Source organism: Sceloporus occidentalis, unplaced genomic scaffold (genome assembly GCF_023333645.1).
Source record: "Sceloporus occidentalis isolate IW3139 unplaced genomic scaffold, rSceOcc1.0.p SCAF_28, whole genome shotgun sequence".
NCBI lineage: Eukaryota > Metazoa > Chordata > Lepidosauria > Squamata > Phrynosomatidae > Sceloporus > Sceloporus occidentalis.
The window spans coordinates 3,903,630-3,917,591 of record NW_028317008.1 but is presented as its reverse complement, the minus strand read 5'-3'; positions in this window follow the sequence as shown (position 1 = coordinate 3,917,591).

The following is a 13,962-nucleotide window of genomic DNA, read 5'->3' as shown; positions in this document are numbered from 1 at the left end:
TGCTGATGAGTAAAGGCCCTTTGCCTGGGGAAACACAGGTGTTAAATTTGCCACTAGCTATTGCTTTGGAAGTAAGGTATACTAGCAATTTTCTTTTCTCTTCTGAAAGAAAAACAAACAAAACCAGCCTACACTGTGTCCAAATTCAGAATTCAGGAAGTAAAGGTCTTCCTATTCCAGTGGCCCTGCCAGGATAAGCAGCCATCCACGAAATGACCTGTTAGAGAAAAACTGAGCCCGGGAGAGCTTTACAAATATATCTCAGCATCTAAGGCTAATAGCTGCTAATTGAAGAGGCATATAATTAGGCAGCTTTACAAAGCATAAAATGGACAACATTAAAATCTGTAAACACGTTCAAGATCTAGAAGAACTTGGAGTTCAACGAAAGCCATATTTAAATTATTCACACATTTTGTTATTTTTAAATAATTGATGAAGATGGCGGGCTTATGCTAAATTTATGAAATTCAGAGAAAGGTTTATGAACTTGTTATTGGGTGGGTAGAGCAGGGACCTCTTCTCTTTCAGTAAAAGTATGATTTAACGTGTGTTAATGTTACATTCATCATAAATTGCTGCAAGCCTCTAATGGAAAATAAACAAATAAAATCCTTTATAATAGCCTACATTTTTCAAAGTACTTCATACCATACTTTTTATATTATTTAGTTGATATGCTATGAATATAAGCTATATACAAAAAGTATCATAAATAGTAACGTCATCATTTATTTCTATGTTTCACATGAAAACTCACCTGCCCGTAATCATCAGCTATTCCTGAAGCTTGTTCTGGAAGCCTATTTGATATCAGAACATGATAGTGAATGTATGAATGTAATGTGATTCAACAATTACGTGAATATTTAAGCCACATCGACTGTGTAGATTCAAATGTGTTGATTTGCACATAATTAACACGGGGTAAACAGGAACAAACACTCATGCAAAACTTTATTTTAGAAACATATAATTTAACCGCTAAATCTTGATGGTACTGTGTGATATACACTATATGAACAAAAGAATTGGGACACCTGACCATTACACCAACTATTTTGACATTGCATTCTGAACACATAGACAATATGTATTTGTTCCCTCATTTGCAGCTATAACAGCTAGCTTCAACTCTTCTGGGAAGGCTTTCCACAAGGTTTGGGAGTGTTCCTGGGGGAATGTTTGCCCATTCATCCAGTAGAGCATTTCTGGGTTCAGGCACTGATGTTGGCCTAAAAGGCCTGGCTCACAATCTTCAAATCTGTTCAATGGGGTTGAGGTCAGGGCTGTGTGTGGGCCAGTCAAGTACTTCTACACCAAACTCATCCAACCATGTCTGTATGTACCTTGCTTTGTGCATAAAGCTTCCCCAACAGAGGTGCAACTGGAAACCACAGGCCCCCAGTGCCAACAATTGCCTCGGGCTTCAACAAGCAACATATCCAACAGTGCCATGTTTGCCCCCAAACAGGTGGTGAGTACCAGCCTTGCACCTCAAACAGCTTGTGTTTGTGTGTAGCGCGTGTATGTTGCACGAGGCCAGAAGGTGCAAGTCCTTGCCTAACCCCAGGCTCCCAGATTGGTATTGGTGCCCCGAGCTCTCATCCTGTAATAGACTTACTTGATTTTTAGTAGCCTGAGCTACTGTACTGCTGTCATGGACTGTGCTGTCATGTGACATGTGACCTAGGTTAATTGAGGAGCTACCAGACACTAGCAGAGAGGAACCAGTTCTACGCAAGTATGTATATAACCTTATTAATCCAGTGCAGCAAAAGCTTCTACAAGTGTCCATCTGCACCCAGTTAGGAAGAGTCCAATGGCTGATAGCATCTCTAGATCACTTTACGGGTGTTTTTCCACTCCTGTGTTGTGTGGTATGTAATATGATGTTGTGCACCACATTATATTTTGGCCAGTTTTCCTAATATGAATGAGACTTCCCTGAGCAAGAGTTCTGGAGAACAGGGTGAGACATCATAAAGTAATTTAGAGGAATCTGCAATAACGGGTTTTTTTGTTTTTCTTTACATTTATTATGTTTCATTTGTGATTATGTGGAAATGTGTGGAACTATTTGTAATTGTATAAATGCTCGAGTGCCCCAAACTCTTTAACCTGGCCTTCCTTGTAGCAAACAGTTCTCAAGAACTGCTTGTGGCACCCAGAGATTTAAAAGAATAGGTCACACCAAATATAGTCATATTTACTGCTTTGCAAGAGGTTCGTTATAATTATCAAAGTAACCAACATTGAACATTTCCAGGGCATGAACAATCTAGTATGTTGTCAATTAGGGGAGCATAATTACTTAATTAAATGTGCAAATCCATACACAGTTAATAAAACAGATTTGGCTGCATTAACATGATTTAAAATCACGCTCATAAGAGATCAAGCACAGAGTAATAACATGTTTGCATTGAAAGTTGAAATTTAAGGCTAGGAGTTACAGCAAACGCCAAATGTGAACAAACCACGCATAACATATTCCATGCTAATTTTGCGTGAAACTTGTTAGGCATGGTTTACTCATGTACAGTGTACGCTATGTACTCCTAGCATTAAATCTCACCGTTGGGTACAAGCACACTATTATTCTTTACTTGATCTCTTATGGATTTGTCTTGGAGAGTTGGAAGCCTGTGCAAGATCATATGCTGGAGTGTGCCATCAATGACTAAGCTGGGTCGGATTTCCTATTCATCTTTCCTCCTATTCATCTTTCATTAATATCAGACAGTGTGAGTGGTGTTATTCTCTCGCTTTTCCATCAAAATCACTCCGTCAAAAAAGGGAATTTTGTCTTCTCATTAAATTAACACCTTGATTAGGGTTGTTGCTTTGTCCTTTTTTTGATCACACAAAAAATCTCCATGCTTCTAATCAATATATGCATGTTATATTAGCAAGATATATCAGTACAAGCAACAGTTAATATTTCTTGAGAGGAACTGTCACACAAGCACCAATAAAGGTTGGTAGGCCACACAATCTCACACTGGTTTTAAGCTAGTCACAGAGGTTATATATAGAAAAAATATTCTGGGGCAAAGATTGGAGTCTTGACTGTTCAGTATTTAATTGCTATGGTAGGAATAATGATAATAATCTTTAAATGAAAATGCATACCTATACTAGTTTTATTTTAGCAGATTATTTTAGAATAGGCAGTGTTTCATTCTTGAAACAACCTTATGTGATCCACTTTAGAATGCAGTATAACTGGGGTGGACAAGTGTGCCTCAAGGTGGGGTAGAGCTAAACCTGGATCTTCCTTTGTGGCCAAGCAGAGATTGATATCAGGAAGGGACAACCTAATGATATCTTGAAGAGCCACGTGATACACCTGTAGGCTATATCAGTAGACCTAGTATAAAACGTAGTTCTCCAGACTGCTTCTGCTCCATTAAATTATATTACTTCCTAAAAAAAGACCCTGTTAATACAAAAGGATATTTTTGACATGGCAGGTTTATTTAGAACGTCTCAAACCTGTAATCAAATATCATTGCATGAACTCTCCAGTACTGCAGGAGGGACATCTCCCTGTCTATTCTAGTGCTGATCTCAGTTCTCATTGAAAAAGTGAGAAAATGTAATTATCTGAAATAGGCACTTAATGATGTGTTAATTAGTGAGAAGATGAAATGCTGGCTTATAAAGTTACTTACTTTGCTAGAGAAATTTGTGAATGTTTAGTACCACTGCAAATCGAATTCTACTGAGGTACAGCCATGGTAATAAGGCCAATAATAAAAGAACCAGAAATAAACACCTCTCTTTACATATATTAGTAACTCAGATCCTCTAACCAGATTCTCTGTGTTCTAAAAACAATACTTGAACCTCTAGTTGTTGAGGTGGAACTACAACTAATGCAAGCGTGGGAAGATCAGACATTTGGGGATGTATAGAGAAATAACTGTGGGATAAAAGTTTGAGGAGAAAAGACCAGCATGGAGAAGTTAAGGGAAGGTTATGTGTATGGGAGGAAGAAAGGCATCTTTGGATAAGTTAGGGGAATTATTATATAGATGAGAGGAGGGGGGCTATGCAGAAGTTGGGGGGACATTATGTGGAAGTAGAAATGGCAGTTTGGAGAAGTAAGAAGAGGAATTGTGTGGATGAGAGAAGGAAAGTAGTGTGCAGTGGACAGACTAGATCGGTCGAATTGTCCTTTTTTGCCACTTTCTATGTTAAAGAAGAAATAATCTGTGTTTCATTGCTTCCCGCATTTCTCATGCCAGCAATTTTGCCCCCAGGCATTTATGCCATCACCCTGCCCTTCTGGATCAAGACCATGATCTTTTAAGCAGAACATGGAGACGCCATGTATACTTTAATGTTGCCACTGATGGCTTTGCACTGTAGTGTATGGGGTTATATACAGTATTTACATTTACAAAGTCTGCTATATCAGGGAACAATTATAATGAGTATGATGCCATAAACTAAAAGACAAAAGCAGAGACACAGTTCATATCTAAAAAATAATTAGTTATAGACACTATCCATGGCAGAAAACAATGACAATTTGGAACACTGGTGTCAAAGTTACCGGTGGAAGGCACAATGAGATAAGGTTTGGATATACCTAATCACATTATAGCAGACAGAATGAGTAAGAATTTATAGAATTTATGGGGATTATGTACCTCTTACAGGGCTAGCATAATAAGCAATGTGACTAAACTGAGCCAGATATAGAATATAGGAAAGAGAGCCATAACTAGGAACACAGGTGCACATAAAGAGAAATGCATAAATACCAGCTTCTTATAATCAGGTAAAGTCTCTGAGGCATGGCCAGACCTGTGGATCGACCACAACAATCAGGCCCATATAGCATAAGGAAGCAGGTTAAAATAGGCCTGAGGTAATGCTGTTAGCTATCAGGTGCGTGATAAACGTAGTGTGTGGCGTGTGGGAAGTGCTTAGTTCAAAACTGACCATGTCTCATCAGGAAACAATCTCTTTAGACAAAGACAGAAACTGTCAGAATGATAATAAACCACATACCTCACTGTGTCTGTCCATAAACCTAAAATACCAGGAGCCATACTGTATTAAATCTTGAAAATAAGAGACAATATATTTTTTCATATTTTACAGAATGCATTGCACTACTGAAACTGCAATACAGGTAATATATGTAGCATACACATCCCTTTAATAACAGTGGGAATTTATACTTAATGGGACCCTGTTTTTAAAGGGTTGGGTATGCTACATATATTACCTGTTTTGTGGGTATATATACGTTAACTTATAGGTGGGTCACTTTTTGATGGGCTGTTTAAAATGGACACAACTTTGTACTTTGTTACTGCGTAAAAACATAAAATAATATGGATGCTTATAATTAATGCTTCTTGCTAAGCTTTATTGGTGCTTTATTGTGCTCTGTTTAGGGGCATTGATAGATATTTGGCGCTACTTATATTACTAGGCGCTTAGAACAATCAGTTGGTTTTTGACCAACTATATGATTGTCTATGTTGGCTTTTAAATTATCTTAATGCAAATTTGAATCAAGTTTTCTCTTTGTGTAGCAATTTAGTTGCCATCCTGATTTACAATGGTTCTATAAACCGTAAACTATCCAATTAGCAATTATTTAATGATTGCATGTAATTCGCGGCAGATAAGGCCAAAGTAGGCATTCATGCATGATAACACCTTATGCTGAGCCACTTACTGATAAACAAATCAATTATTACACAATCCGGTACAGTCTAGAAACAGGTGCTATTGCATGTATATAGAGTGTTGAAATGTAAAATCAGAATACACTTCAGATTAGTACTCCCAACACGCAGCCAGCTGTCACTGTTAAGGTGACAAAATAATTTAACACCTTTGCCAAAATAAATTAAGCAAGGACAAGGGTACATATCATCAGTAAGGAGGATGCAATATTTTACTAAGCTCCAAGTGTGGTCATATTTTAAGAGTATATTTTGATGCACGGTCCTTGTAGAATGTACAGCTGGGACAATTTCCTAAAATGAGAAGTTCCAGGTCACCTGATCTTGTGCTGTCACTAAGTGTTACCTAGGCTTAGTTCCCTCGCTGTCTCATGTCCCAAGGTTTTATTTCATTATTTAAATAAATAAAGATGAACAGACTTTGATTAAAAGTTAAATAGACAGTATAATGTCCCTGAAAAACCTCCCTATGAGGACTAATTTGCATTCTTTCAAAACAAAATAAAAATGGAAATAAAGCATGCAGTGTTCACCGGGCCAGTGCTGGAGATGACTGGATGTGGATCTATCACCGGTAGGGAGATATGTTCTGCCGAAAGGAGCAAATGCACTTAGGGGGATTCTGCACAATTAATATTCATTAAAGTGCATATGATGACTGAAGCGTCTCTATAACCTGCACTTTGTTGTGCATTGCCCATTCATCTATTTCACTTTTCCTTTGAGCATGTGGGATCATGCTTAGAGCACCCATTGGTGGTAAGCACCCATTGGTGGTACCTAGCTGACCTCCCCAACGTGTTATTGTGATCCTGCAACTCACCATTCATCTTCACTGCAACCCAATACATTGTGTTTTACAATTATCAGATCTACAATCAACCATATGCTGATCCATTTTTTAAGCACTTTAAGAAAATGTATATTGTCATATTGGCCCAATATGAAGTCTTTAGTGAAAGTTTATACCTTTTATTAGGCCAACATTGAAACAAAGATGTAAAATTACTTAATCTTTGCGGGCCTCAGAGATTTCTTCTCCAACAATCCTGGCAAAAGGAATAAGATTCTGATCTACGTAAATTAATCATTTTAAACAAATGGTATCCAATCGTTGTTTCATGTAAAACAGTTAAACAAAAGTTAATTTGTAATTATTATGTGGTGACAAATTAGTTTTGCATTTGTAGGAAAAATAGCTTAAAATGTAACTGTACATAATGATAGGAATAAATCTATATAATTATAAGCATAAATAGAAATGGTTGGCTTACTTTATGCCCAAAGTGCATTTTAGGGTAGAAAACAATAACAGGAATGTCACCTTTCCTTTCTTTTTGGAGTTATATAAAGAGAGGATTATGCAGATTAGCTTTTTTCACAGCCAGGCTTTAATTAACAAGGTGATACCTTTTACAATATTTGGTAACACGACAGATGCCTGCAGATGTATAACACAACAGGAACTGTGCTTTGAATTAGGAAATGAAGCTCAGGTGTGCTAATGAACACGCTAGTTCATTTAAATGAGGACAATCTGTTTGGAGACAAATTAATTAGTGTAGTCATTACAGTCAAGGAGAAAATAAATCTAAACCCAATGTTTAGATTCAAATAGGAAAGAATAACATTTGTTTTAATACAATCCACACAAGGAAACAAAACAATATGCAGTATACCTTATAATGAAAGCAAAATATCCTAGCGCTCCCATAAATACTAATGTAATGGACCACCTCCTTGCTCTCTATCTCTTTGTAGAAGTCATCTTCAAGAAGGTAACCATCTTCATGGAGGTTCATTAATCAAGCAATGAACTTTTGGGGCTGAAATGAGCTTGTTCTTCTCATCTTAGAAGAAAAGCCTTATCACAGTTACCAGGCATTATGAATGGCCAACCCCTGTTAGCTTCTCCTGCTAGATGGGTCAAACCGGACCATGATATTGTGTAGTTAAAGTGGTCATATGAAAATGAGTGCCTCTAGCACAATTCAGTCTGTGGATTAGTTCAGGGCTAGACATAGGTTCGGTACATAGAAACACAGAATGTAAGACACAATATGTGCCCAATAACATTTCACCAGGTGTGTGGCCTGGTCTCCTCCTATTGTAGCACTGATCATAAGTAAGGTATATGTAACATACTGGTCTAGGCTGTGTGTTGTCTAACAGTTGCCTATTGTTGTAGAACTGATATGGTATTATACAATATGATGAAATAAAAGATTCTGGGATGATACAAATGATGATGGTCCTAAATACCTTGAAAAAAAAGTAGCTGAAGTTAAACATGCCAAATACCTAAACTGTAGCCAAAGACACAGTTACAGCAAACTTGGGCTCCATGTGCATCCTCCTTAAGGTGCAAATGAACCCCAGTGTATCTAGGAATGCAACAACCACTAATGGGTACATGATTTTAGATAAGTGTGCATGTTTCTCACATTCATCCTATAAATTGCAAGAACTAAATCTTATACCAGCAGACACCCACATATTAACATCCATTAAGTAGACACTGATGGCCTAAGGTAGGCTAGGCAGCAACAGGCTCTGTAGAGACAGGTTCAGTAAATGCCCCATGAGCATCAATGACTTTCACAAGCCCCTTCATAGATTCTTTTTCCACATATAGACACTTGACCTATCCTGTTCAACAGCAAAGCATTAAATTAATAACCTAAATACAGGAGGGGCTGAGGGATCCATTATAAACTAGGGCCAGGGGAGGACTGCCAAGGGGCATAAGAGACAATTGTTCTCTGGCCTGCCTTTCTCTCCAAGACCAGCCTTTGGGTTGATAAGGACTTAAAAAAAAAAACATTTACACTACTGCAGATACTTTCTACACCCCCTTTCTGTAAAACAAGTGAGTTCTATACCCAGTGTGTTTTGGGCTTCAGTATTATTGGACCATTTGCATGGACCTCTTACCATGGTTAAATGTGGTCTCCCCTGCTACAGATTAATATTTCTCCCACCCTACTAGACAGGTGACACATGGAAGCAGATAAATCCTAGATCCTTTTGCTTTGATTATACACCCCCTTCACCCCATAATGAGCAGAGCAGTGGAATATAATGGAATATAATTGGAATATAACATAATAGCCTTATGGCTATTCCAGCAGGACACATTAAACATAGCCTCTGGTGTCTAGCAGACATGAACTGAGTCTAAGCTTGAATCAGTTCACCAATATTTTAAGATCAGAGAAACAGATGTTTCTGTCATGGCTGTCACCACCTCTAAGGGGAAAAAAATGTGCTACAAAAAAAATGAGAAATCACTTTGTCATCACCTGTGTCCATTCCCCCAGCCTGTCGGGAATCTTGATATAACATTACAAAATGAAATTTAGAAAATAAAGAAAATTGTGGGTATACAAGATTTTTTTCTGAAATACAATCTGAAAATAATAGTAGAGAAATTATGAGATATTTGACATAGTTTTACCAACTAATTAGAGAGATGAAAGAAACATAGAAGATGGTTTTGATTCATAGTGTAAAGTTCCCTCAGGACAATAATAAATTATATCAGGCAAAGTGTAGATTTAACTGAAAATTCATATTTATTGTTGTATTCCTTTTTTTACTAATCTATCTTGTATCTGCTTTTTCATGTTGAGTTTTATATTTATATTTACAGTCTGATTTTATGGTCCAGGTTTAACATCGTATTATCTTAGAGATAAATATAAAAAAGCACCGAAAGTTAGGATTCAGATCTACAAATCTAGGTGCAGCGGCCCCTTCCTGTGCCCTGGGATTTTGCAAGCTCTGGTCTAAGAGATAATTGGGTGCTGGTTGGTCCCTGATATTGCATTATTAAGTCAGAAAGTTGCAAGGTTATATTCCTCTAATTACAACCCTTCTAGCGAATAATGCCTTGGTGTATAAAAGTCAATAGTCAACTACAGCAGATAGGAATACAAGATGTCCATTCATGTAAACATCAATAAAACACCAGCAAGTGGTTGTACATAGTTCCCTAGTGGTCCAGGGCTCACATGTCGGAGACAGTCCCCTAAGGTCTCCCAAAAGATGTGACCACATGGGTCAGGGACCACAGATCTGAAGGACCACTGTTATGCAGAATGTTTTTGCAGTTTAATTTGAAATTTAAAATAGAATCAGTGGGTGATTACTGTTCTTTGCTTATCTCTGAATTGATAAACACACAGTAAAAGCACAATTAAAAATACATCAACACTAATTGCAAAACCCTCCAGTCAACATATAGAGACTCAAGTTATGATGTCACATCCTAGCGCAACGTAATAGTGGATATGCACACCTCCACACAAAATTTTGTTGTAACCATTTTGTTTGGAAAATTAGTAATAATGTTAATAAAGGTTTATTTGCATCATTTTCTGATCTTACCTAATAAGTAACTATATCCACTTGAGGAACCGATTTTGCATGTTTAGCAATAACGCTCATGTTCCTATGTTAATGAATTATGCAATAAGACCTTTTTAAGAGAAATGTATTCAGACAAGTTTACGGGTTGAAGAATAGAGGAATTTCACTTATTTTACATTGTGGATTGCTTGAGAGAGATCCCCAGTGCTTGATCGTAGAGTTCTTTCGTGTCCTGTCATTGTGATATTACTAAGCAAATTGGGCTGGCAGTGATACTGCTTGGAAGGACTTAGCAGAGTTTTGGGTAGGAAAACGTAATGCTTCCATTGGCTATTCCGGGAAACTGTATGCAGACTATATATAATGTATCTATAATATATAAGAGTTGGCAGGGCTAAGCCACACCAATGTGATACAAATCAATGGGAAAATGGAAGTATAGATTCTCTCTTTTTTGTTGATGGGCAAAAGTAGCATGTGTTAATAGTTTGCCATGCCATGTAGAAGGCTATTGAGTCCTACAATTGCTCATATATAATATATGAATGAATATATAATTAAGTAACTGTTAAGTGCAGTTCTATAATATCAATGAACGCTCCTCCGGGACAGATCTTTGTGATTTGGATCTTCACGTCAATGCACAACGCAGAGTGCCAGGATATTTTCCTATTGCATAAACTCAATATACAACCAATATGAAATTTAATGACATGCGTTGATAATATTATTTTGCTTTTATGCAAATACAAGCATTTGTTGTTTATTAAGCTAATTTTTGCAGTGGTCACTCATACAGCTCCTCAACAACAAGCTCACCTATTTGTAATCAAAGGGTTAAAAAATAAATGGCTCTTCTCTCACTCCTGTGGCATTCTGAAAAAAAATATTCCCACTGAAGAAAGAAGTATAGTTCTTTGAAGTGAAGAAAAAAGTTATGTATATGTAATTTTGGTTTTCCCCAGGGGACACGATTACATTTTCCTCTTGTCAAAGGACTGTGGACAGATGAATATTAATTGTGAGTATGGACAGCCCAAGCTCAACTACAGGAATTTGTAGAGGTGCTTTAAAGAACCTTAAAAATGAAAAATGACAACACCTTGCTAAGTCCTTAGATATACATTGTTAGTTTATGTTCAATTTAAATCATTGTGAATTTAGTAAATAAATTGGTTTATGAGAAGAAAATAAATGATAAAATGTTCAGAAATGGATTAAAAAAAAAAAAAAGTTATATGTAATGCATTTGTTCTTTAACTGATGTCAAGGGCTGACAACATGTGCAGCCCAGTCAGGTGCCACAGTTTTAGATTGTATCTGTGTTAGAAAAGTATAGGTATTAACTAAGTCATTCCCTTATCCCATTCATCTATATTTCTACCTGCAAATCGGTTGCTAAAAAAAAGGCTAAAGTGGACCTGTCACCAACAAAGCTTTGCAGATTACCAATGCAAGACCAGTATAACTATTGACTTATCTGTCCTGATCTCTCCTCCATTTGTCTCACCCTTCCTATCTCTAAAAAGGAAGAAAAGGTGTCAGGATAAGGATCCGCAATACAGAGTTGGTATCTCCTGGTACACAGCACAGGAAAAACAGGCGGGCCGAGGTCAGGTATACTGGAGCAGGACTTAAGGCTTCAGGACAGAGGAATAAGGCAAGAACGAAGGTCAATGTCAAGCAGAGGTCTGGCACACAGTTCCAGATCCAAAGGAAGCAGTACAACAGGATAAGGCAAAGTTGTGGTCAAGGCAGATCTCCACTTTACTTCACCATTTAAAGGTGTTCCTAAACCTGCTCCACATCATAAAATCCAAGATGCTCCATATGCCACATCAAATGGTTCCCTCTGTCCCCTGACACCATCATGTGTTGGATGTGGGCGATTTACACATTGGGTTTCCCGAAAGATCTTCCCTGTCTTCTACCAACCACTAGCAGGTTTAATGGAGGCCTAGGTATAACACACTACGGAGTATGTAATATGTCAACTGTACCTTACAATTGTTAAAATACATCTCAAAATAAGTTAACTCTTAGACACACTCAAATTGCAAGTAGCTTAATCATTTCTCCCTCTTAACTACTGTAACCGGGTCATGCCTTTCAACTCAATTATTTTCACTGCAATGACAGAATGAAAAGGGGTCTGTACAGTTATAAACTACTAACAAAAAAACAAAATCGTGTCTAAAATAAAATTAACTTTAACCTGCCGTGAAAGTGAAATGTGCATCAGGTTTATATGGGTGATAGGGTAAGAGAAGACAGCTTTGATCCAGTGTTTCTCATCAAAGGCCAGATGGTGTAATTTCAGGTACACAAGAATGCCAGGTACCTGATGCTAGGCTGACTCTACCTTTTTGGTGAATCAGAACGCACTGATTGTGAGGATTGTCCAATAAATAATTCATTGTATGACTCCCCCATATCCGGTATCAGTGTATTTGAAATATCACTTATTACACATATTGTATCACTACTATTTCTGCACGGTGGCTTACAAAGGTTGTTTTTTTCTTACCATTTAATCTAGTTTAATTTAAAGTTAAGTTTTATTTTAGACAGGATTTTTTTTTGTTGTTGGTAGTTTGTTATATTAACAAATACTAGATATATATATATATATATATAGATATGTGTGGATAGGTATTCTGTACTATTACAGTCTAGGATCATGGCATGTACAGCCCAGATTCAAGCTAAAGTCCTGCTAAGACCATGTACACTGATCTAATATAGGTAATAGCCTTGTCACAAAATTGAGAGCTTATAGTAAATTCCGATCAGAGAGCACTTGTTGCACTTTGATTGGTCTCCGTCCCATCCAACATTACAATACCCACAAGTGTCCTCTTCTGCCTCTTCTCAGCCCCTTTAGCACTCCTCTTATCCTCCCAGACACTTCCTACGCACTCCCTCCAGTGTCTCTGTGCTCTTACCCACCTCTCCCTGTCCCCGCTGGTCTGGTACACCCCATTTTTCACATGCTGGTGCATGTGAGATCATAGGTCTGCTCAAGATAAGAGGGAGGGGGAGGGGAGGAAAGTGAGGAAGAGGAGTTGACAGAGTGTGTGTATAGGTGTCTGTGTAGGTATGTGTTTGTGTGCATGGGTATATCTATATGAAAATGCATGATGTTGGATATATATATATATATAGTGTTAAGGTGTGTCTGTGTGATGGGTGGTATGAGATATGAGGGGGTGAAAAAAAACAGGATAAGAAGATGCAAAAGGAGAGAGAGATAGAGAGAGAGGGTGAGGAAGAAAGAGAGGGAGAGAGAGAGAAAGGAACAGAGAGAAGACAAAAGTGCACATCCTCTGCAAAGGCACATGTGAGCAACATTTGAGAGGTGTCCAACTGTGCTATTATTTCACTCCTTCAAGGCTCCTGAAGAATCAGTGTTTTTAATAAGGACAGTAATAACAATAATAAAAGTAATAACAGTATACAAGTTTAATATGCATGTGTGCCTTAGAACTCCACATTTTTCATGTTAAATATATATTTACAGTGGCTCCATTTTGAAAAGAATGGGGATTCCTGAGGTACATGTTTTCAAAGTTCTTAACTAAGAGCCAGCTGTCAATAGAGCTGTCACTCAGTCAAAGAAATTCATTTACAGAAAATAGTAACCTTCTGGATGCAAAATGCGGCAACCAAAGCAGTCAATGATCTACCATTTGCATGACTTAAACCTGACTGGGGATCATCAGGTTCTAGTTCAAGAAAAGCCGGAGTGCCATAAGATAGCTTTCCAAATTAGTGCTTTTAAAGGCATATGTCATAACTTTGCCTTCTGACTAGCACATTGTCCAGGTAAACTTTTGTTTGCAAAGCACCTGCAATTACAAACATGAACGTTCAGATA